This window comes from Talpa europaea, assembly GCF_964194135.1.
Source record: "Talpa europaea genome assembly, chromosome: 2".
Taxonomy (NCBI): domain Eukaryota; kingdom Metazoa; phylum Chordata; class Mammalia; order Eulipotyphla; family Talpidae; genus Talpa; species Talpa europaea.
In genome coordinates this window covers 105,122,307-105,147,875 of record NC_140068.1, presented here as the reverse complement: position 1 = coordinate 105,147,875, position 25,569 = coordinate 105,122,307, and the positions used below count along the sequence as shown (strand labels likewise).

Below are 25,569 nucleotides of genomic sequence, written 5' to 3'. Positions count from 1 at the left end.
CCCACAAAGTCGGCACTCTCCGACCAACAGAAAGGAGGAAAAAAAAAAACTAAAACAACCAACAAGAACAAACTATGCATCAAGCGGTACTGTGAGTGGAAAGGAACTATTTCAGCCACCACACCCCGTGAACTGGAGCTGTGGAGAACCCTGCAGGATTCGCCACGGAGGTGAGCGAATGGCTGCGGGTGCCATTAGAGAAAAACAAAGACTCCTGGAGACCTACACACAGCCCCAGGCTAGCCGGTAAGTTTGTGCGGGAAAGCAGCACGCTTGAAAAGCAAACACAGATCATGTCTCCCCAGGTCCCCGCGCCTGCAACCTAGGCTTGCGGGGAGACACACGGGGGCCCTCACTGAGGTGAATGTCCCTCATTGAGTAATCAGAAACCAGGCACCCAGACAAGGGAGCGGGGTGCAAAAGGCACCAGTTCCGCGGACACTGAACTGGGCTACAGCCCGCATCCTGGACCTGAGGGCTTTGGAATTGAGACCCGGGACACGAAATTCAGGGCGTGGGTTCCCCATGACGGTGGGGCAAAAGGCAGACACAGCACCCCAAAGCCATTGAGGCTTTCCCCACCACTCCCACTCTGTTCCCCATCCCACGGGGAGAAAAAAACAGCTCCCAAGGACACTAGGAGAGATCTCTCGTGCCACCTAGTGACCAGAAAAAAAAATCACCAACACCCCATAGAATAGGGACCTTTCTTCAGTACAGACTGCTTGAAACCAACAGAAGGCTCCCAGAGGAGCCAGTGGTGAGCTGGGAAGTTCACCCATGCCAGGCCCCTTTTGACCAGCAGCCTGAGCCCAGAGGGGGAGTGAGCACCCAAGGCCGGGGCAGACCATGCGCGTGGAAGAGGGTGCCTGTCTCCGAATCGCCATTTTAGAATAGGGACCTTTCTTCAGTAAAGACTGCTTGAAACCGTCAGAAGGCTCCCGGAAGAGCCAGAGGTGAGCTGGGAAGTTCGCCCACACCAAGCCCCTTCTGGCCAGCAGTCCGAGCCCAGAGGGGAAGCAGGCACCCAAGGCCAGGAAAGACCAGGCGCACAGGGGAGTACATACCTGCATCACCTTTATAGAACAGGGACCTTTCTTCAATAAAGGCTGCTTGAAAGTGGCAGAAGGCTCCGGGAGGAGTCAGAGGTGAGCTGGGAAGTTTTCCCACACCAGGCCCCTTCTGGCCAGCAGTCCGAACCCAGAGGGGGAGTGGGTACCCAGGACCAGGACAGACAGGGCACGCAGAAGAGTGTGCCTGTCTCCAAATTGTCATTTTAGAATAGGGACCTTTCTTCAGTAAAAACTGCTTGAAACTGGCAGAAGGCTCCCAGAGGAGTCAGAGGTGAGCTGGGAAGTTCGCCCAAACAGGGCTCTTTTGACCAGCAGTCCGAGCCCAGAAGGGAAGCCCAGCCAGGGCAGATCCAGCGTGTAGGAGAGTGTGCCTGTCTCCGAATCGCCATTTTAGAATGAGGACCTTTCTTCAGTAAAGACTGCTTGAAACCAGCAGAAGGCTCCCAGAGGAGTCAGAGGTGACCTGGGAAGTTCGCCCACGACAGGCCCCTTCTGGCCTACAGTCCTAACTCAGAGGGGGAGCGGGAACCCACGGCCGGGGTAGACCAGGCACGCAGGGGAGCGTGTCCCCACATTGGCATTTTAGAACAGGGACCTTTCTTCAGTAAAGACTTCTTGAAACCAACAGATGCCTCCCAGAGGAGCCAGAGGGAAGTGGAGAAGTTCACCCAAGATGCCGGCCAGTCCCAGCAACACAGTATCCCAGTGCATATGGCAAATTAGAAAACAGACAGTAGGGAGTAGAAGAACCACACGCAACCTAGCAACTGCTCAGGAAAAAAGCAGACCACAAAAAGAAAACCACCCCCCAGATTGCAACGACAATAACTTGGAAGAACTTCTGAGCCTTCCAGAAAGAGAATTTAAAATTGCTATGATTAAAAAAATGACAGAAGTCATAAAGGAAAACAATGACAAGGGAAAAATAATCAACGATCCGAAGAATGAAACTGAGTCCCTGAAGAGGGAAGTAAAAGAAATGCAGGAGATCAAAGAATTAATGGAGGCACTAAAGAACTCTGGGAAAAGCAATGAAAGCAGAATACATCAAATGGAAGAACAAATAAGTACTCTTCAAGACACAGAAATAAAAAGAACCAAAACAGAAAAGGAAAGAGAAGTACGAAGGAAAAAGAACGAAGAAAGACTGCGGGAACTATCTGACTCCATGAGGAAAAGAAATATAAGAGTTATAGGAATCCCAGAAGGAGAGGAGAGAGATGTAGGAACAGAAAATATTCAAGGAGATAATTGAAGAGAACTTCCCAAATGTGAAGAAGGGGCTGAAAATCGATATACAAGAAGCAAGAAGAACACCAAACTTCCACGGTGAAAGGAAAAATACAGCAAGACACATAATAGTAAAGCTCCCAAGAATCCAGGACAAGGAAAAGATAATGAAGCTGACAAGAGGGAAGAAACAGATAACATTCAAAGGAAAACCAATCAGACTGACATCAGACTTCTCCAAAGAAACACTATGGGCAAGGAGAGAGTGGAGGGACATAGTCAACAGACTCCAAGAAAACAGATGCCAACCAAGAATACTCTATCCCACAAAGCTCTCCTTTCTCTATGTAGAAAGAATAAGGACCTTCCATACAAACAGAAACTCTGGAATTTCATTACGAATAAACCCCCACTCCAAAAAAAAAACTACAAGAAGTCCTAAAGCTAGAACTCAGAGGGACGAATAACAAAGAAAGAAGGCCCAAAAAAAAGTTATTAAAAGAATAAATAAATAAAATCAAAGGAAAGACAAACACAATGGCAAATGCAAATGCTAACATATCAATATTAACTTTAAATGTAAATGGACTGAACTCTTCAATAAAAAGACACAGAGTTGCAGGCTGGATTAAGAAACAAAACCCAACCTTTTGCTGTCTCCAGGAAACACATTTAGCTACAAAAGATAAAAATAGATTCAAACTTAAAGGATGGAAAACAATCCTACAAGCAAATGGACCAAAAAAAAAAAAAGGCATAAACAGCTATACTTACATCAGATAAAACAGATTTCAAACTCAAAAAGGTAAAAAGAGACCCCAACAGTCACTACATTATGATCAAGGGGACAATTCTTCAAGAAGAAATAACACTCATTAACATATATTCACCAAACGAAGGAGCACCAAAATATATCAGACAACTATTGTCATCTCTGAAAACAGACATCAGAGAAATCACATACGTAGTGGGAGACTTCAACACACCACTATCAACAATGGATAGATCAATGAGACAAAAAATTAGTAAAAACACAAACGCTCTAAATAAGGATCTAGAGCATTTGGGCTTAACAGACATCTATAGAACAATAAACCGCCAAAAAATCTGAGTACACATTTTTCTCAAGAGCACATGGATCATTCTCCAGAATCAATCTCATACTGGAACACAAGGCAAACATCAACAGATACACCAAGATTGAAATCATACCAACCATCTTTTCTGACCATGAAGGCATCAAACTAGAAATAAACCATAAAAAGAAGGCAAGGAAATCTCCTACCTCATGGAGATTGAAAACCACACTATTGGAAGACCACTGGACTAATGAGGAGATCAAAGAAGAAATTAAAAAATTCTTTGAATTGAGTGACAAGGAGGACACCAAATTCCTAAATGTATGGGATGCAGCAAAAGCAGTAATAAGAGGAAAATATAGAGCAATAGAGGCTCACATCAATAAACAAGAAAGAACTCAAAGAAACAACCTAATCTCGAAGCTCAAAGATCTAGAAAAAGAACAACAAAAAAACCCCAAAACCAAGAAGAAAAGAAATAATAAAAACCAAAGTAGAAATAAATGAAATTGAAACTAAAAAAACAATACAAATGATCAATGAAACCAAGAGCTGGTTCTTTGAAAAAATCAATAAAATAGACAAACCCCTAGCCAGGCTCACAAAGGAAAAAAGGGAGAAAGCACAAACAAACAGGATCATAAATGAAAGAGGAGAAATCACAACGGACACAGCAGATCAAAAGAATAATCAGTAACTACTATGAACAGTTATATGGAAACAAGTTCAACAATGTAGAGGAGATGGACAAATTCCTACAACTCAACAATCACCCAAAGCTAGATAAAGAAGAAATAGAACACCTAAACAGACCAATTACAAGCAGCAAAATTGAAATGGTAATCAAAAACCTCCCCGAAAACAAAAGCCTTACATATGAATCTACCAAACATTCAGAAATGAATTAGTGCCTATCCTTCACAAACTCTTCCAAAAAATTGAGAAGAAAGGGATAATACCAAACACGTTCTATGAAGCCAACATTACACTAATACCAAAACTGAACAAGGACAACACAAAAAAAGAAAACTAGAGGCCAATCTCCCTAATGAACGCTGATGCAAAAACCCTCAATAAATTTTTAGCTATCAGAACCCAACAATGTATCCATAAGATAATTCACCACGACCAAGTAGGATTCATTCCAGGGACACAAGTATGATTCAACATCCGAAAATCAATCAACGTTATCCAACACATCAACAAAAAGAAATATAAAAACCATATGATAATATCAACAGATGCTGAGAAAGCTTTCGACAAAGTGCAACACCCATTCATGATAAAAGCCCTTGATATTCTCAGGATACAAGGAACATACCTCAACATCATAAAGGCCATATATGACAAGCCAACAGCCAGTATCATTCTCAATTGCGAAAAGCTGAAAGCATTTCCATTAAGATCTGAAACAAGACAAGGATGTCCGCTCTCACCACTGCTTTTCAATATAATACTGGAAGTCCTAGCCAGAGCAATAAGACATGAGAAAGACATCCAAGGAATCCAAATAGGAAAAGAAGAAGTCAAACTATCACTATTTGCAGATGATATGATAATATACATAGAGAACCCCAAAAACTCCACAGAAAAACTAACTCAACTCATCAATCAGTTCAGTAAAGTGGCAGGATACAAAATCAACATGCAAAAGTCAGTAGCCTTCCTATACACAAACAATAAATCTGAAGAAGAAGAAGAAATCGAAAAAACCATCCCTTTTATTATCGAAACAAAAAAAAATCAAATACTTGGGAATAAAGCTAACAAAAGAGGTATAGAACCTATACAAAGAAAACTATAAAACACTGTTAAAAGAAATAGAAGAAGACACAAAGAAATGGAAAGACATCCCCTGCTCATGGATTGGAAGAATAAACATTATTAAAATGGCCATCCTACAAAAGCAATATACAGATTCAATGCAATCCAATAAAAATTTCAATGTCATTCTTCAAAGAAATAGAACAATTATTGATGAAATTCATATGGAATCACCAAAAATCCCAAATAGCCAAAGCTCTCCTGAAAAAAAAAAAAAGAAGTGAATGGAGGCATCATACTCCCAGACTTCAAACTATACTACAAAGCCATAATCATCAAAACTGCATGGTATTGGAACAAGAACAGACATACAGACCAATGGAATCAAATAGAAAACCCAGAAATAAACCCACAGATTTATGATCAACTAATCTTTGACAAAGGAGCAAAGAATATGCATTGGAGCAAAGAAAGTTTATTCAATAAATGGTACTGGGAAAACTGTGTCGCTACATGCAAAAGAATGAAGCTTGACTACTACCTCACACCATACACAAAAACCAACTCAAAATGGATTAAAGAACTAGACATAAGACCTGAAACCATAAAATACATAGAAGGAAATATAGGTGAAACACTATGTGATATGCACATCAAAGACATCTTTACAGACACATCACCCAAAGCAGTGACAGTGAAAGCAAAGATAAACAGGTGGGACTACATCAAATTAAAGAGCCTCTGCACAGCAAAAGAGACAATAACAAAAACAAAGAGAAACCCCACCGACTGGGAGAACATTTTTGCACACAACACTAATGATAAAGGACTGATCACAAAAATCTACAAAGAGCTGAAGTGACTCAACAAAAACAAAGAAAATAATCCAGTCAAAAAATGGGCAGAAGAGCTAAAAAGAAACTTCTCTGAAGAGGAAATGCAAATGGCCAACAGGCATATGAAAAAATGTTCAACATCACTTGTCATCAGGGAAATGCAAATCAAAACTACAATGAGATACCATCTTACACCAGTGAGAATGGCACATATTAATAAAACTAGCAACAACAAATGTTGGCGAGGTTGTAGAGAAAAAGGAACTCTCCTGCACTGTTGTTGGGAGTGCAAACTGGTCCAACCACTATGGAGAGCTGTGTGGAGATTTCTTGACCTACTAAACATAGAGCTTCCATATGATCCAGCAATTCCACTACTAGGTATTTACCCAAAGGACACAGAAACAGTAATTCTAAAGGGTACCTGCACGCCTATGTTTATAGCAGCACTATTTACAATAGCTAAGATATGGAAACAACCCACATTCCCAAAAATAGATGACTGGATCAAGAAGATGTGGTACATATACACCATGGAATATTACTCAGCATTCAAAAAAGATAAACGCATGCAGTTTGCAGCAACATGGATGGAGCTAGAAGGGATCATGCGCAGCGAAATAAGTCAGAAAGAAAAAGAAAAATACCGGATGGTCTCACTCACAGCAGGAATTTAGAAAACCTAAATAAGAGACCAGGAAAAAGACTAATCAATGCAAAGTAATAATCAAAATCAACAAGCAACTATAAACCGGAGACACACTATGGGGGGTGGGGGGGAGGCAGGGGCTGGGAAAGGAAGAACTAGAGTCAAAATAAGGGGGGGTGCAATTGTGAAATGAAAATGCATACATTGTACAAAGTTGAAAAATGATGTAAGAATTATATAAAATAAAATGTTAAAAAAAAGAAAAGAAAAGTGCCTATTTAGCTCCTCTGCACCTATTTTGATTTGGCTTTATTCTTGTTTTGGAGTTCTTTGTAGATAGTAACTCCTTATTGGATATATGATGTGCAAATATTTTCTCTGACTCAATTGTCTTCTCATTTTAATGACAGTTTCCTTCACTATGTAGAAGCTTTTTAGTTGTTTTTTGTTTTTTTGGTTTTTTGTTTTTAATTTTTTTTAAAGATTTATTTATTTATTTATTTATTTTATTTATACATGCACTGGGTACAGTCAGAAGTGCGGGAGGGTGAGAGAATTCACTGGAGTCAGAGCGGGGAGCAGAGCAGGCAGAAGGACCGAAGTACACTGCTGGGGGGTGCAGTGGGTGGCAGGAGAGGTCTGCGCGCCATGTGGGACCCTCCTCCAGTGGCCGGGGAGCAGCCGGGGATCGAACCAGTGCTGCAGAGGCTGAAGACAGCTTCACAACCCAGCGCTCAACCGCTGTGCCACCAGGGAGGCCCTAGAAGCTTTTTAGTTTGATGTGATTCCATTGCTTTCTTTTTGCTTTTATTTCCTTTGAGCACAGAAGACATTATTGGCAGTGAAAATACTCTGCATGATATTCCAATGATGACACATGTCAATATACATTTGTCCAACACCCACAGAACAAACAACACCAGAGAGAACCCAAAGGAAACCATGACTTTGGTGACTATGACGTGCAGGTCCATCACTGGTAACACACACGCCGGTCTGGTCTTAACACATGATTTGGATGTGACATATGAAGAGTGTTGTAAGTTGAGCAGTGTAGTGTAATTGACTTTTGAAGGCATATTTCATGCACATACCAGGACATTAAAATCACACTCAAGGATACACATAAGTTAAGTAAGTCATTCCCCTCCCTGCCCAACACGCCAGGCAGCCAGTATCTACTCAAAACCAGTTAGTGATTTATCATTTCTCTTTTCCAAAAAAATGTATATCTATGCTTCTGTATGGACACTAGTGTTTGTTTTCCTGTCAGTACAGGACACAGAGTGGGGGAAACATTTGCGTATCATGAATCCGATAAAGGACTGTATCTAGAATTTAAAAAATAATGCTTAAAACTCAATGAGCAAAAAGAAACAACCCAGTTTTAAAAAGGACAACAACAGTGTTGTAAATGAATGGTGCCTCATTTGAAAAAAGGATAAAAGACTTTAACAGACACATCACCAAGAAGAGACACAGACGACAAGGAAGAACATGAACAGATGCTCAGCATCACGGGGCACTAGGGAAAGACAAAAAGAACAACAGTGACGCCATCACACCTAGTAGGGGCTGAAAAGTGCAAACCTGCACAGGTGCTGCCAGGATGTGGACACAGGAGCCTCATCGCTGCCAGCAAGAGTGCAAAATGGCCAGTCACTGTGGAAGATCTTTGACAGTTTCTTTGAAAACCAAAAAACCTGACATACAGCCCAGTGATTACTGCCCCAGCTAGTTACCAACTAATTTGAAACTTATATTTGCACAAAACCCTGCATGCATGCAAATGTTTATAGCAGAACACCCATAAGTGTGAGCTGCACATAGTGCTTCCTTCCAAAGACAACAGCATTTAAATAAATGGAACAAAAAGGAGTTTGTCAGGAAGAAATCTGGGAAACACTGCCTTAGTCTGGTGTTGAAGGTTAACACCATCCAGGATGAGTCACGTGGACATGATGAGCACTGATGTGTTGAATGGTCAATGGCCCTGCACCCCTGGGTTCTGCTTCCCCAAACCCATAGTCTCACTCAAAAAAAAGAAAAAAAACTAAATTGAGGTACTATGTTCCTGAGCAGTGCTCCTTGATGGAGGCTAAGAGTAAAAAATGAGGCCTCCCTGGTGGCTCAAGGGGTTAAGATGCAACCTATGAATCTACCCTCAGCCACTGCAGCACGAGTTCAATCCCGGGCCAGCGAGCTACCCACGTGGCACAGCAGACCTCTCCTGTTTCAGCCACTGCTCCCCTCAGCAGTATATTTCAGTCAATCTGCCTGTTCTGTTCCCCACTCTGTCTCTGGTGAATCCTCTCACCCCCCACACCTCTGGCCTGTGCCCCAGTTTAGTCGTAATGAAATTCCAGAGTTTCTGTTTGTCTTGAAGGTCATTATTCTTTCTTCATAGAGGAAGGAGAGCTTTGTGGGATAGAGTATTCTTGGTTGGCATCTGTTTTCTTGGAGTCTGTTGACTATGTCCCTCCACTCTCTCCTTGCCCGTAGTGTTTCTTCGGAGAAGTCTGATGTCAGCCTGATTGGCTTTCCTTTGAATGTTATCTGTTTCTTCCCTCTTGTCAGCTTCATTATTTTTTTCCTTGTCTTGGATTCTTGGGAGCTTTACTATTATGTGTCTTGCTGTATTTTTCCTTTTGTCGCGGAAGTTTGGTGTTCTTCTTGCTTCTTGTATTTTAATTTTCAGCTCCTTCTTCACATTTGGGAAGTTCTCTTCAATTATTTCCTGGAATATTTTCTCTGTTCCTACATCTCTCTCCTCTCCTTCTGGTATTCCTATAACTCTTATATTTCCTTTCCTCATGGAGTCAGATAGTTCCCGAAGTCTTTCTTCAGTGTTTTTCCTTTGTACTTCTCTTTCCTTTTCTGTTTTGGTGCTTTTTATTTCTGTGTCTTCAAGAGTGCTTATTTGTTCTTCCATTTCATCTATTCTGTTTTCATTGCTTTTCCCAGAGTTCTTTAGCATCTCCATTAATTCTTTGATCTCCTGCATTTATTTTACTTCTCTCTTTAGGGACTCAATTTCATTCTTCTGAGCATTGTTTTCCTTAATGACTTCCCTTTTTAGGGACTCAATTTCATTCTTCTGAGTGTTGTTTTCCTTAATGACTTCTATCAGTTTTTCCATCATGGCAATTTTAAATTCTTTTTCTGGAAGGCTCAGAAGTTCTTCCAAGTCCCCGTAGTTGCAAGCTGGTGGGTGGTTTTTTTTTTGGTGGTGTGTCTTTTTTCTGAGGCATTGCTACTTTGCTTGTAGTTTTTCTTTTCCCTGCTGCCTGTCTTCTAATTTGCCTTATGCATTGGGACACTGTGCCGCTGGTACTTGCTGGCATTTTCATGGTGTGTTCTTTCGGAAGTTTCAGAAACTGGCAATCTAAACGAGTCAAAAACTGTTATGCCAGAAGTCTAGTGAGGCAGTGGTACTTTGAGTATGTTAATGCTCACTGTCACAGAATCTCTCCTCTTTCTGTGTTTAGTTACAAATGTGTGTCTTGAAGTCCCACAGACTTCCCTGCAGGTGGGGCAGCTTGATTGCACTCTGGGTTCCAAATCTCTGGATCCTCCTCTGGGCTCCAACTTCCTGCCAGGTGGGACCGGGCTTGTGGGGGCCTTCAACTCACCTCTGACTGCTCAGGGATCCTTCTCCCTCTGGCTCCACGGGGAGCCTTCTGCCAGATTCAAGCAGTCCTTATTGAAGAAAGGTCCCTATTCTAAAATGGCGCTTTGGAGACATGCACACTCTTCCATGCACCCGGTCTGCCCTGACCATGGGTGCCCGCTCCCCCTCTGAGTTCGGACTGCTGGCCTGAAGGGGCCTGGCATGGGCAAACCTCCCAGCTCACCTCTGACTCCTCTGGGAGCCTTCTGCCTATTTCAAGCAGTCTTTACTAAAGAAAGGTCCCTATTCGATGGGGTGTTGGTGATTTTTTTATGGTCACTAGGTGGCACCAGAGATCTCTCCTAGTGTCCTTGGGGAGCTGTTTTTTTCACCCCATGGACAGGGGAACAGAGTGGGAGTGGTGGGGAAAGCCTCAACGGCTTTGGGGTGCTGTGTCTGCCTTGTGCCCCACAGTCGTGGGGAACCCACGCCCTGAATTTTGTGCCCCAGGTCTCAGTTCCAAAGCCCTCAAGTCCAGGACATGGGCTGTAGCCCAGTTCAGTGTCTGCAGAAATGGCGCTTTTTGCACCCCACTCCCGTGTCTGGGTGCCTGGTTTCTGATTACTCAGTGAGGGACATTCACCTCAGTGAGGGCCCCTGCGTGTCTCTCCACAAGCCTAGGTCGCAGGCGCGGGGACCTGGGCAGCCGCAATCCACGTATCCTTTTCAAGCACGCTGCTTTTCTGCACAAGCTTACTGGCTGGCCTGGGGCTGTTTGGGAGTCTTTGGCACCTGGAGCCATTCGCTCACCTCTGTGGCGAATCCTGCAGGATTCTCCACAGCTCCAGTACACGGGGTGTGATGCCAGTCCTGCCTGCAGGCTGACGGGGTTCAGGAACACGGTGGAGGGGCTGGGGATGAAAAGAAGCTTCTACTCACATGGATGGCTGCAGGAACTCACTTTATTCGAGGGGAGGGGCTATATGTATCGGAAAGCCTGCGCATGCGCTTTACGTGGATTTGCTACATCCGGTTACTGTTGCATCAGCTTCCACTTTGGGCGGAAGTGACTCATCTTTGGGCGGAAGCGACCACCACCCCAGGTCCCCCTGCTGGTGTAAGCCTGGTACTGACATCTCCCCCGTTTTTACTTTATTGATGGGGGGGGGGACACACACTGGACCTGTCTTAGGTTGTGGCAGTCGTACTCACGTGCTTACCCGTCATAGCCACCCACTACCAGGATCCTAGGTAAGGTAGTGGAGCTGTCTTAGGTTGCTACGGGTACACCACCATCTTACCCGTCATTGGCCTACAGGTGGTCAAGGGCAATGTTTATCCACACCCTGGGATTTTCAGTGGGCTGTAATGGACAGTAGTGCACATTTTGGAGAGCTACTTGCAGATTTTTCGTCTATTCCACTGGCACCACGTCTATTCCACTGGCACCACAGGATGTAGAAAATGATTTCCAGGCAGAAGAGGATTGTACCTAGGAGTGATATTGCTTCCCCCAAGGATTTTGTACTGAAGCGCGGATGTTGTCAATGGTTAGAATTTGATTAGCCAATTGTGCAGTAAAATTGAGAAAGTTTGGTTCCACGGGCCGCGCAGGTAGGCATTAAGGGTATGAACTTGAATAGTTGAAAAGGATGGCAGTTGTAACACACATGAAGGCATAGGTAGGAATACAATGAACATGAGCAGTTAAAGTCAGTAAGTCAATTTCTTCCTGTATTAAGGAAGCTTGTGGATTCAACTGTAGTAGTCCGACTGCGAGATGGTTGTTGATGGAATTTAGTGTGAGAAAGGTGCTGGAGACTCTGGAGTAGTCCAACTGCGAGATGGTTGTTGATGGAATTTTGTGTGAGAAAGGTGCTGGAGACTCTGGAGTAGTCCGACTGCGAGATGGTTGTTGATATCTGCGTTGAGTACGAAGTTGGATAGATCTAGGCTGCCGACCACTGCGGCCGCAGCTGCCAGAGTCGAGAAGACGGAGATCAAGGCGCCAACAACCAATGCCGGACCTGCTTATCGATTTCGGATGATTACCTGAGAAGTAGACTCAGACACATTGACAGGCATAATAACGACCTTAGGGAAATGCATGACAACAAAGGAATTGCTGAGGGTTCTGGACCAACAAGAGGAAAGGTGACAGGTACAATTGAAGGAGGATTGATGTTGAACGATAGATTGAAAGACACTATAGAAGGGAGTCCAGTGGTGGAATTGGTAGACAAGAATGACAGGAGAATACCCCCCTTTCTGGAAACTTGCAGAAGGAAAGGGGGATTATTAACTATTGTCCAATGAATCATGTTGCAAAGGAGGGGGGGTGCTGGGCTGATGGCTGCAGAGCCGCCGCCATGATGGTGCCTGTAACGGTAGCCCTGTCAATATCCTTACACAAGCGTATGTACCCAGAAATATCCTGTTTATCCTTCCATGGGCGAATGGCCTCCTGGCACCATTTGTTAGTATTTTCAAACGCCAATTGTTTAACTAGTATAGAGGTAGGCTCGCCCTCACCCATAATTCTAGAGGCTGCTGTTAGAAGGCGAGCTACAAAGTCAGCAAATGGCTCTGAGGGGCCCTGGAGGATTTTTGTAAGGGATTGGTGAGGCTGTCCCCTGGATCCCAGTGCCTTCCAAGCTGATTTTGCTGCCAAGGCTACTTGTGCAAAAACAACAGGATTATATAAACATTGTTGCTGATTAGTACTATAATTAGGACCCTCCCCGGTTAACATTTCTTTAGTTTGTTGGGGAAAACCTCTTTGAATATTGGTTTGAGCATATTGGTCACAGAGTTCTGTAAACTGACCCTTCCACAAAAGATAATCCCCTGGGCTCAAAACCGAGCGGAAAGTATCCTTCCAGTCATTGGGTGTCATAATAAAGTTTTCAAAGGTGTCTAACATTTGGTGAACAAAAGGGCTCTGAAGTCCATAGTCTCTGATAGATTCTTTTAAGAGCTTGAGGTCTTGGAAAGGCAGTGCCAAATGTTGCCGGACCTGCTGTCCCTGATCATTTTGAACTGAGACCGGGCAGGTCAGAAGGGATTCCCGAGAATTTTCAGAGTTGGAGGGTACAAATCTTGAAAGAACAGAAGTTAGGGACTGTATAAGCCCAGGAAGGTCTGGGTCAGAGCCATGGGAGTTAAGTGGAGGGGCAGAGGGGAGAGTGGTGGGGGAGGGATGCCGCCGATTTTTGGTTGATGGATTTTTGGTTGATGGGGGTGGTCTATCATAGGGAGGTGGATAGTTTGTATTGTCCTCCACATTCCCCTCGTCTGAAGAGGAATCTCCCCCGGGATTTGAGGACTGAGAAGGGGGGGGGGGTTTCTGTGGCTGAGCTTGCTGCAGCCGAGTATGTGGCAGGCTTTTTGCTTTCGGACTGAGCTGCAGAGTGCAATACCTCAGCCACTAGTTCATAAGCAGCTGCTCCCCCATCACTAAGGGCATCATGGACTAGTTGCCACACAGAAAAAATACGGGGGGTAATAGTTTGGGGTCCATAAAGGTCCCTGTAAAGAAAGAAGTCTGCTTTGACCTTTTCCCAGTTTCTTACTGAGACGGTGTCCTGCTGAAAGAACCATTTGCTGGTATTTGCGAGGACTGAGACTAGATCATTAAGGGTTTGAACCTTAATGGGAGTTCCATAATGTTTAAGCAGAAGTTGTAGGGCTCTAACAAGTTGGCCCTTGGACATGGTATTGCCCATGATGCCGATCACTTACCTAATCCTTACCTTACTGATTGATCGGTCCCTCAGAGGATCCCTCATACTCGTGTCCCACGTTCGGGCGCCACTTGCCGGTCCTGCCTGCAGGCCGACGGGGTTCAGGAACACGGCGGAGGGGCTGGGGATGAAAAGAAGCTTCTACTCACATGGATGGCTGCAGGAACTCACTTTATTCGAGGGGAGGGGCTGTATGTATCGGAAAGCCTGCGCATGCGCTTTACGTGGATTTGCTACATCCGGTTACTGTTGCATCAGCTTCCGCTTTGGGCGGAAGTGACTCATCTTTGGGCGGAAGCGACCACCACCCCAGGTCCCCCTGCTGGTGTAAGCCTGGTACTGACAGTGTGATGGCTAAAATAGTTCCTTTCAATCACAGTCCCACTTGATGCGTAGTTTGTTCTTGTTGGTTTAGTTTTTTGTTTTTTCCTCCTTTCTGTTGGTCGGAGAGTGCCAACTTTGTGGGTGGGGGAGGGTAGCAGGGTTCTGAGCTTTCCTCCCTTCTAGTCCTCTTTTATGGCAACTTTCTTCTTCGGGTAGTTTGCCTGAGTTGCCCTTTTATCTTTCATGTCCCAGTTCTCACTGGGACCTGCTGCTTTTCCTCCTATTAACTTTTTTTTTTTTTCCTATTAACTTTTTTTTAATGGGAGATCTGACTTGCAGCGTTTCCTCGCCGCCATGTTGATCCGCCCTCCTAGTTATTCCTGTGCAGTTTAATAATGTTTCTACTTCCTGGTCACAGATTCAACATCATCTTAACTGTGTTCATGGTAATTTGTCTTTGGATGTAAAGTCTTTACAAAATCAAGTACTTCAATTCTTTTCTAAAGAACTGCCTACAAATTCTATTGATGGATTAGCTGAGGGTATTGTCAATGCTCTACAGGGCATGGACCCCCATTCATTTGCTCAAAGTCTAACTCATAGTATTGGTAGTGGAATTATAGCTATACTAATATGTGCTTTGTAGTTTGGAATAGGGTACTACTGCCTCCGATGACAGGCAAGCCTCCAGTTCGACTCTACTAAATTGATGCTTGAATTATTAAAGACAAAAGGGGGAGATGTTGGAAGACACCCCACCTGGTGAGCAGAAGGGCCTTGACCTGAGTCCCTAAGGCATGTGAAAACACATGCGTCTCAGAGGAAAACCTCTGAGTGACAGGACTTGGTGTTGAGAGCCTGAAAAATGACCTGTGTGGAGTCAGGCTTCTACATCTCCACAATCTGAGAATAACAAAATGGAGAGACCCTGAACAGTGAGCAGAAGGGCCTTGACCCGAGTCCCTAAGGCATGTGAAAACACATGTGTCTCGGAGGAAAACCTCTGGGTGACAGGACTTGGTGTTGAGAGCCTGAAAGTGACCTGCGTACATCTCCACAGTTTGAGAATAACAAAAATAATGAGCAAACTTCCCAGGCTTTGGCTAGGGGGCGATAAGATTATGTGCGTGAGAACTAACCACCTGGTACCCTACTGTCAGAAGTAAATAGATAATAAGAAAGTAGACAAATCACTCACATGTGTTATCATTATATGGTATGCTTTGATGTTACACCTGCTGCAATTAAAATAGTATATAATGAGCACTAAGACAATAAAGACTTACTGCATGCTAGACATGACAGTCCCCCATGCCTGATGTCCCTCACCATCGTGTCCCAGGTCTCGGACTCACTAGAAGTCCACACAGAACAAAAAGTTTCATGTCTGTATGTCTACATGCAGTAGGGAAGTGGACATTACTCCTCTGGACAACACAAAGTACAGGCAGGGGTGGAGTCATCCCCACCTCTGCTGGAGCAGGGATAGACACAGAAAGTCATTAGGGATAGACACAGGTCGGTGTGGGGAGGGGCCTGGTGGGCAGGGCTGGGCCAGTCTCCCCACCTCCTCATGTTATGCTAATGTGACCCCAGACACATGAGGACATGTTTTGCAACAAAAGAGACCAGAGGATCTTTATTGAGGGGGCGCTGGTCACATCACTGCTTACACTGTAGAAGGGCAAGGTCTCCCCTCAGGTGCTGTCACTGTCAGACACCCACCCCTGAGCCCACGGACCTCCAGCAGAGTCCACTGTGCTCCCCCTCTCTGTGGCCACCCTTCCCATGCCCCTCGGGTAGCCACTGCTCTACATGCAGACTTCAAGGGTCAGTGTGTGTGAGCATGTGTTTTTAATAGTCATAATCACCTTTTATTGGTTTCACATAAATAGCTAATAGTTTGCAAAGCATGTTTTTCCAATATATTTATGTTAACACATATGAACATATTTATTAGATTTTTGACAAAGGAGTTGGAAAAATTGAGGGAAAGATGACAATGTCAAAGCTAATCTTCAGAGACAGGGCTGAATACTTGGCCATCATTTCCCTTATAGAAAGTTATAGATTTATAACCTTGAAACATGTCAAAACTGCATTGCCTCGGTTTACTTTAAAAAACAATAGTGAGGGCCTTCCCTGCTGGTGCAAGGGGTTAAGGCACAGCACTATGAAGCTAAACTCAGCCACTGCAGCACCAGTTCTGTGGGTCTGCTACTCCCAGGCAGCCTATTTGGCCACTATTTTGTCACCTAAACAAGGTCAAAGTGGTCCAGCCAGTAAGGAACAGGAGCCCAAACTCTTAAGCCCTTCAGATCAAACAAGAGCACAAAGCTGGATCACACTGGGAAGATTATGCATTACAAGGTATGTCCAGAATGCCCGGGGGCTGAGGACCGATGCATAACATGTGCATCAGGAGGTATGTCCAGAAAGCCCAGGGGGCTGAGGACAGATGCATAACATATACTTCTGATTTATACATCACAAGGTATGACCGGGAATGCCCGGGGGGCTGAGGACCAATGTATGACAAGGGACCCCAGAAGCTGATCAGTGGAGAGCCTTGTTGATAAGATTAGAACCATGGCTGGGATTTGGGTGTAGCATCAAGTAGATTAGAAGTGCCTGGAGGGCAGACTCACAATCCCTAATCTTCTACACCCTTCCCCTTTCCTTAATCTCCCTAATCTCCTTAAAACCAATTACCTGTGTCAATAAAAGGGTCAGGATCTTGCTCTTCAGCAGCATCCTGCATTATGTAGCCTGCTCCACGACTCCCGTTTGTCAGTGTGGTGTTGCCCTACGCAACAAGTTCAATGCCCAGCCAGGGAGGTGACCCACATGGTGCAGCAGACCTCTCCTGTCTCACCCGCTGCTCCCCTCAGCAGTGTATTTCATTCAGTCTGCCTGTTCTGTTCCCCGCTCTGTCTCTGGTGAGTCCTCTCACCCCGCACACCTCTGGCCTATACCCCACTATGTTTTTTTTTAAAGATTTATTTATTTATTTATACAAGCACTGGGTACAGTCAGAAACACGGGAGGGTGAGAGAATTCACCAGAGCCAGAGCGGGGAACAAAACAGGCAGACTGACAAAATACACTGCTGAGGGGAGCAGCAAGCGCGGCAGGAGAGGTCTGTGTGCCATGTGGGACCCTCACGCAGTGGCCAGGGATCAAACCAGTGCTGCAGAGGCTGCAGGCAGCTTTGCAGCCCAGCACTCAACTACTGTGCCACCAGGGGAGGCCCCTATACCCCACCATCTTGTATGCATAAATAAATATATCTAAAAAAAAACAGTGAAATATATTACTTGGGCATCACATTTCCCTTTCTAAATGTATTTACATTCACATAATTTTACACTTATTCCATAATTTTTTTTAAATAAACATCAAAATGTTAAACTGAATAATCCCACATCTGATAAATCATGGTAGTATCAGTATTTTTTTAATTCCAGTTTATTTATTCATCAGTAAAATGTAACATTTGACAATGTCCCAGAGAATAGGGGGACATATGAAATATGAAAAGGTCATTCACAGAGTCACTACTAGATTCTATCAGACCTGCTGTCACATTGGGGCTTCCCCTTGAACAAGGTACTACAGGTGGTCATTGTCAGGCCAGCAGGGAAGACGGCGCTCACTCCTGACACCAGGCACCACCTGTCACTGTATTCCTGTTCCTTGTCATGGCGCTGGCCTTTGGTGCTATTAGCACAACGAGTTTTTCTTAATGAATGTGCTAGGTTAAGGCAAAAGGACATAACCTGGTCCCCTCAATCATTTATTTTCTCTCCACCTTTTTAAAAATTATTGTTGAGAGAACATAAGTGTAGCGCAACCAACCCACACTGGGTTGTTCCATTACTGGTTCTAGCAGCTGTGTTGATGTCTTCATGCTCTCTGCTGTTTGCCACCACACTCTGTCACACTCTGCCACTCTCCGCCGCACACCTCCGTCCACTCCACTGCACTCCTCCATCCTCAGCACTGCACCACACTGTGCTGCGCCATGCCATGCACACCACACCACGCCACACCACACCACATGGCACCACACCACGCTAATTGGCCAAATGCGCATGTGCAGTGGGAGGGCAGAAAAGCTTTCCCCCCCCCACTTAACCCACAATCCACCCCCTCAGGGTTTTCTGCCATACAATCTATATACAAGTTTATACAAGTTTCCTTTAACAATCATAAACACTGCAGCCATGGCCACATAAGCAAACAGTATATACATCACAACATAAATAAGTTCAATTTTCCTAGGTGTGGAAAGATAAAGAAGTTATTGGTACTAGCAATGGGAGATCCCTCCCATTTGGCAATATACACGCCGATTTTGTGTCCAAAGATAATATTGTAGCTGGCCTCAGTGGCCTTCCAGGTCGTGAGCACCACACTCACGTTGTCCGTGAAGAGGCATCAGCGGGCTCTACATGTAGCAAGAGTGGCGAGCTCATAACAGGCCACAGAGTCATCATAAATGTCCCCTTTAGGATTGCCCGCTGATCTGCCACCCCAGGGTGGGTAACATGCACCCATGGCGGCCACTGTGCAGTCACCCATGGTGTTATTTGTAAATTGGCCTCCAGGCCACGACCCCAAGGGGCTATCAGAGCCACCCAGCACATGTGGGGAATCTTCACAGTCCAGGGCCATTTCCAGTCCACAGTCTGCCCTGGGTCCACTCCAGTTGGGGCTGGTAATATAATGTTGCCCTGAGGTCCCAATCCAGGCTTTAACAAAATATCCGAAGTTTGTATCTGAAATTGTATGGGAGCAGCAGCACGATGCAGCAGCGCCTCCACTGGAGCCAGGCCGCCTTTCCTGCTCCTCTTATTTAGTGCTCATAGCATGTCCCACAGATGTTGGCTCCACCCAGCCAGCATCAGAATGGGGACAGTAGCTCTCAGCCCTTGTTTTAGCAGGCCATTATAATACTCTATGATTCCAGCAGCTTTAGGATTATAGGGAGTGTGAAACTTCCATTCAACACCCATGTCCTTGGCCCATTGCTGCACCCAGGCTCCTGTAACATGAGTCCCTTGGTCACTCTCTACTACCAGTGGACGTCCATATGCAGCACATAGGCGTGCCAGTGCCTCCAAAACTGCCTTTTTGTCCACATGTAGAGCAGGATAAGCTGCCAATAACCCGGTAGCAGTGTCTACACCAGTGACCACATACTGTTGTCCACTGGAGCGAGCTAGTGGTCCAATGATGTCCATCTGCCAGTGTGTCTGGGGTACCTGCCCCCGCAACACCTGGCCTATGGATGCAAAATGTCTCCGGGGGTAAGTCCTGGAACACACTACACGTTGTTCACAAATAGTCTGACCTCCTCTAAAGTTACAGGTAGACCCCAGGCACCCACAGTAGCCCACATTGACTTTTGCCCTGCGTGGAACAAGCATCTGTGCAGCCACTGTGCAACATCCCACCCCAGAGCAGTTTCAAGCCCTCAAACCTGGGCTAGGGTGTCTGCTTCATCATTGCCTGGTGAGGCTAATGGGGCATGTCCTGTGACATGATAAACAGTCACCTGCTTCTGATGCCCTAGATCCCATAGATCTTTCCATACGGCCTGGCCCCACCATGGCCAATGCATGACTGTCCACACGGAAATCCAGAGTGTCAGGCCCCTGTACAGAGCCCAACCATCAGTACAAATGACTAGAGAGGAAGGTTCATGGGCCACCACCATCCATACTGCTCGCAGTTCAGCCCATTGGCTGCTCTGTCCTGTCCTGGTTTCAAACCAAATAGTGTCCATTTCTGGGTGTACAGCCACAGCTGTCCAAGATGCTGGCTGGCCCCGGCTGGAGCCATCTGTAGACCAGGCCTCCGCTGGAATCGGTGCTCGTCCCTCCTTGTAGGGACTAGCTTCAGGTTCGGCTTCTACACAGGCATATGAAGTCGGTTCCATACTGACATATGTCACCGGACCAAGAACCTCCTGCAACTCCGCCCTTAAGGGGCTAGGTTGACAGGGTGCAGCACTGTTCTAGGTATGCCCCCACTTCACCAAAGTGGGCATTTGGGCAGTACCACTATGGGGCTTTGTTGTCCAGTCCTGTAACCCTCTGGCTCTTGAGTAAGACAGGAGCTATGGCAGTTATACTTTCAGTAGCTAGTAAGGCTGCATATACCGCAGCTAACTGCTTTTCAGTTAAGGAATACCTAACCTCAGCCCCCTTCCAGAGTTGGGACCAGAACCCAATAGGCTGTCGTAGCCTCCCTGCTGTCTTCCAGAGTCCCCACACGAACACTTCCTGAGTAACATGCACATCTAGCTCACAGGGTCGGGCTGGGTCAAAATCCGCAAGGCCTAAGCAGTCTTTACAGTCTGTTTGGCTTTGGCAAATGCTGTCTGTCTCAGCTGACCAATCCCACCTGGCCCCCTTAGGTATCGACATATATAAGGTCGTAGGAGCTGGGCCATGTGAGGTATAAATGGCCTCCAGTAACCCAGCAGGCCCAGAAAGGCTTGCAGCTGCTTCACTGTGGTTGGAGTGGGGTAAGCTTGTACTTTATCTATTACAGCATCAGGGATAACCTTTGTCTTACGCAACCAATCAGCCCCCAAGAGCTTTCGTTGATTGCCCAGCCACATGTTTACAGGTGTGTCAATAGAAGAGGTGCTGCCTTTTCCAAATCTGCAAGAGAGTCACTAGTCAATAAAATGTCATCAATGTAATGATACAAAAGCACTGAAGACGGCCTCTCCCACCGGGCTAGACATGCTGCCACCAGCCCGTGGCACAGAGTAGGGCTGTGCATTGCTGGCCTTCCCACATGAAGGCAAACTGGTGTTGACTCTCTGGAGCTATATATATATCAGAAAAAAAAGTATTTGCCAGATCAGCTACAAAATGATACATGCCTAGCTCATGGCTCAGACCATCCATCAAGTCTGCCACTGAGGCACTGCAGCATGCAAGGGGGGAACTACCTTATTTAACTCACAATAATCCACTGTCACGCGCCAAGAGCCATTGGGCTTATTCACCAGCCACACTGGCAAATTGTAGGCGCTGTGGGCAGTACACATTTGCCCACTTTCTCCATTTCTGATATTGTGCCCGTAATTTCCGGGCAAGTGATATTTCTTGGTATTTGTCACTCGCCTAGGGACTGGCAGTTGTGTGGGCGGAGGCTTAGCGTGTCCTCGCACCACTGCCTTTACCACACGCACTCTAAGGCAAAACTCTCCAGCTGTGGTCTCTGGCCATAAACCACGCAGTACTTCCACCCCCAGGATGTATTTTGGGATGGGTGATACATATACTTTATACTCTTTCAGGGGTAATCACCCAATCCCCAGAGATAGTCTCACTGCTGTCACCTTGACACTCTGCCTCCATAGCCATCAATCTAATAAGCAGACCCTTGAAATTTTTCTGGATTTCCATAGAGCAGAGTACACACTGCTCCTGTGTCTACTAAAGCCAAAACCCTTTGCACATTAGTCGGGGACTAGTGGATGGCAAGCTCCACGTGTGGCCTCCGGTCCCCGCCCATCCCCTGTGGACAGGTTCCTTGGCCCTCACCCTATTTGAAAGTGATCAGGCCATAGCCCGAGGACGGGGTTGGCAGCAAGTGGTGTTCCAGGCACAGGGCGTGCACCTGAGGCCTGAAGCTTCAGGTTTCCCCTTAGCAGCAGTCCTGCTCATGGGCGTGAACCTCTGGTCTTCTTGCAGCTGCTTCCATAATTCTAAAAAATATACATTAGGCTTTGCATGTATTTTAGTGCGATCTACACCTGCTCTCACTAAATCTGTCCACATTTGGTTATGGGTGACTTTAACAGGTTCTGTGATGCCAAGAGGCTTCCTTGCCCTCCTTGGCATTCCTTTTGATTGTTCAACAATTACCCTTATTCTTTCAGAGTTTGAGAGTGTCATCTCTCATTTTCACCCCAGCTAGCTATCATGGTTGTGACACAGTGTATCTGACGTCCCACATAGGATGCTAGAACTGCCATGAGGGATCCAAATGAGGTTGAGGGGGCACTCTTTAAAACCAAGTCTCTCATCCCTGCTGTGAAACGCTCATTGTCAGGACCATGAATATTCACACTGAACATGGCCTGCCACATCCCCAACTCCCCAAGTACCTGTACCAGCTTGGTATACATCTGCCATCTGCTCACTGTCTCTGGCACGTCTCCTGCATCAGCCTATACTGTTCTTATGGCAGCCATTATCCACTCCAGCAGGGTGTGATCGCCCTGGCCATACCACCGGCTGTTCTGCAGCCTTTGTCTCAAGGATGAGTGTAAAGTCACAGAGGCCAGTCTCTCCATCTCTTGTGCTGTACAAATAACCCCATCCACCCCCAGGTCCCACAAGCATAGCAGCCAGGCTGCCAAGGTTCCCCTGGTTTCTGGCGGAACTGTTTGTCCAAGTCCACCAGTTCCGCCGGGGTGTATGGTCAGTACGTAGTAAATTCTGTCATGTGTGGTGGTCCAGCAGCCTCACCCCCTGAGGCCAAGGGCTGCTGTCGCTTCATTTTCTGAGTCACCACTGGGTGGACCCAGAGCATGGGACCAGCCTTCTCCTCCTCTCCAGAGGAGTCTGGCATCTCTGGAGTTGCAGGTTGGTTTGCTACCACTGGCTGAGACTCAGGCAAAGAGCAAGCCTCCCTCTCCTCCTCTCCTGAGAAGCAGTCTGGCATCTCCAGAATGGTGGTTTGGTTTCTCTGAACTTCTTCCTCCAGAACCCTCAAACGTTGAGGATGTTTCCACATCTCTTTCCGCATCTCATCCAGTACTTGCTGGATTCTGGATCACTCTCTGCCTACTCTCGCAGAGCTGTGAGAAACACCCATCCCACAGCCCCTGCAGCTTCGTGGGCACTGTATCTATCCAGGGCCTCTTCTATTTCGTTTAGGGCCTGTTCCACCTGCCCCAGGGATCCATCTACCTCTGGCCATTCCTGGGGAGGCGCCCACTGGGAAAGGAGTCCAGCCCCCGAGGACCATCTGATCATGGTCGCACACCTTGCAATCCCTCCCCAGGTTTCAAAGGGTTCCATACCCATCTGCGCCCAGCTGTCCTGCTTTGAACCGTCCTGCTGTCTATGCCAAATATAGCGCAACCATCCCATACCAGGTAGGTCCATTACTGGTTCTAGCAGCTGTGCTTCATGCTCTTCATGCTCTCTGCTGTTCGCCGCCACACTCCGTTGTGCTCTGCCACTCTCAGGGCGCACACCTCCGTCCATTCCATTGCACTCCTCCATCCTCAGCAATGTACCACACTGTGCTGCACCATGCCACGCACGCCACGCCACATGACACCACGCCGGTTGGCCAAGTGTGCATGCACAGTGGGAGTGAGGAAAAGCCTGAAGTTTTTCCCCTGCTCCTTACCCCACAATAAGTTACAGGTTCACTGGCTGGAAAGACACAGTCACCTCTTACGTCACCACTGGTATTTACACAGGATGTTGGTTTCTCTTGTTCTCAGCATGACCATCCCTCAGCAGGGCCCTCAATGCAGAATTTCAAATGCTACCATTGCTATGTCTCCTGGCTGGATGTAGATTATTTTCCCTCATTAAAAATATTTAATAATTGAGCGATAACCTTCGCAACCTCTCCGCTGAATAATTTCTTATTTTTTACAACAACTTCCTGCTGGCTGCTGTGCTTTTTTTTTTTTTTTTAAAGATTTATTTATTTATTTATTTATACAAGCTCTGGGTACAGTCAGAAGTACGGGAGTGTGAGAGAATTCACCAGAGCCAGAGCGGGGAGCAGAGCAGGCAGACTGATGAAGTACACTGCTGAGGGGCACAGCGGGCACGGCAGGAGAGATCTGCGTGCCATGTGGCACCCTCGCCGGTGGCCAGGGATTGAACCAGTGGTGCAGAGGCTGCGGGCAGCTTCGCAGCCCAGCACTCAACCACTGCACCACCAGGGAAGGCCCTGCTGTGTTTTTTCTGTCACCTTCGTCCCTTCAAAGGAAGAAAGGTTTTTGAATGGGCCTCTAATTCTACCCCGCAATGTAAAATACTATCCACAGTTGTAGTTAGAGAAGAGGTGATGGTCAGTATGATGAACTGAGTCATTAATAAATGGCCTTAAGATTTGAGGAGATAGGACCTCCCCAGTGGCGCAGTGGTTGAGTGCAGTGCTTTGAAGCTGTCCACAGCCTCTGGAGCATGGATTCAATTCATGGCCAGCCAGAGAGATACCCACATGGTGCGGCAGACCTCTCCTGTCTCGCCCGCTGCTCCCCTCAGCAGTGTTTTCGGTCAGTCTGCCTGTTCTATTCCCCGCTCTGTCTCTGGTGAATCCTCTCACCCTCCCGCACCTCTGGCCTGTACCCCAGCTCTTGTATATATAAAATAAATCTTTTTAAAAATTATGAAAAAAATTATGAAAGAAAAAGATTTGAGGAGACAGAAATCATTGTCATGAATGGAAATTGTGCAGACATTGACCAACATGTACAACCTAAATAAACCAGCTGATGTAATGGAAAGATGAAAGGTAGAGATGATAAGGTAGACTCTGAAGAAAGCCATCCACAGGGTGAAAACCATGACTTGCAGGTGAAGAAGGATCTTCCAGAGATGAGGTTCATGAATTCGCTTATTTGTAAGTCTATGGTGAAGGCCTCTGTGAATCCAGGAGATCAGCAAATTGGTGAGAAAGAGGAAGGACCATACAGGAGCAATGAGTTGAATCCAGCTGTTTGGAAACTCTCCTATTTGTCATATAATTTGCTGCATCCTCTCAGCTCCACAGAAACAGTGAAATGGTGGGAATACTTAATCCATGGTAATGACCTAACAGTAAACATGATTCTCAGTAGACTTGATTCTATAAATATTGTGGGTGGTTCATGAGGGAATGACTATAGGCAATGACTATAGCTTATTGTCACAGAGGAAATAAAGGATATAAGCACCAAGATTTATAACCAGGAGAATTACAGTTTGTTGGAAGATGTCATACTCTGGCCCTGTGGTTGGATATGGAAACGGTATAAAAAAATAATTGTCTACAGCATCAAGTACAAGATCCATCTTAGCTCTAGCAAATCGGGGAGGCTGGAGGATCCAGGGGTGGTGCAGGTGCAACAAGACAAAATGGGGGACTCAGTCAGCAGGAGTCAGGCTTTGCCATCAAATGAGTCTGATGCCAAACTAGAGAGGGTCGGTCCATCATCCTGTGCTGCTGGGGCAGGAAGCCTGGGCTGGTCCGAAGTCTGATCAGCAATCGGTGCAGCCTGG

The 25,569-nt window shown here is 46.0% G+C and overlaps 1 pseudogene across 1 annotated transcript in view; it reads right to left on the bottom strand.

Annotated features, from left to right (window-relative positions):
* Positions 1 to 25,362, bottom strand: part of LOC311167617 (lathosterol oxidase-like) — a 45,296-nt pseudogene extending 19,934 nt beyond the window's left edge. The window contains exon 1 of the transcript in view: positions 24,785 to 25,362. The product of the transcript in view is annotated as a lathosterol oxidase-like (transcript). The remainder of the gene's footprint in view (positions 1 to 24,784) is intronic.
* Positions 25,363 to 25,569: the final 207 nt, after the last annotated feature.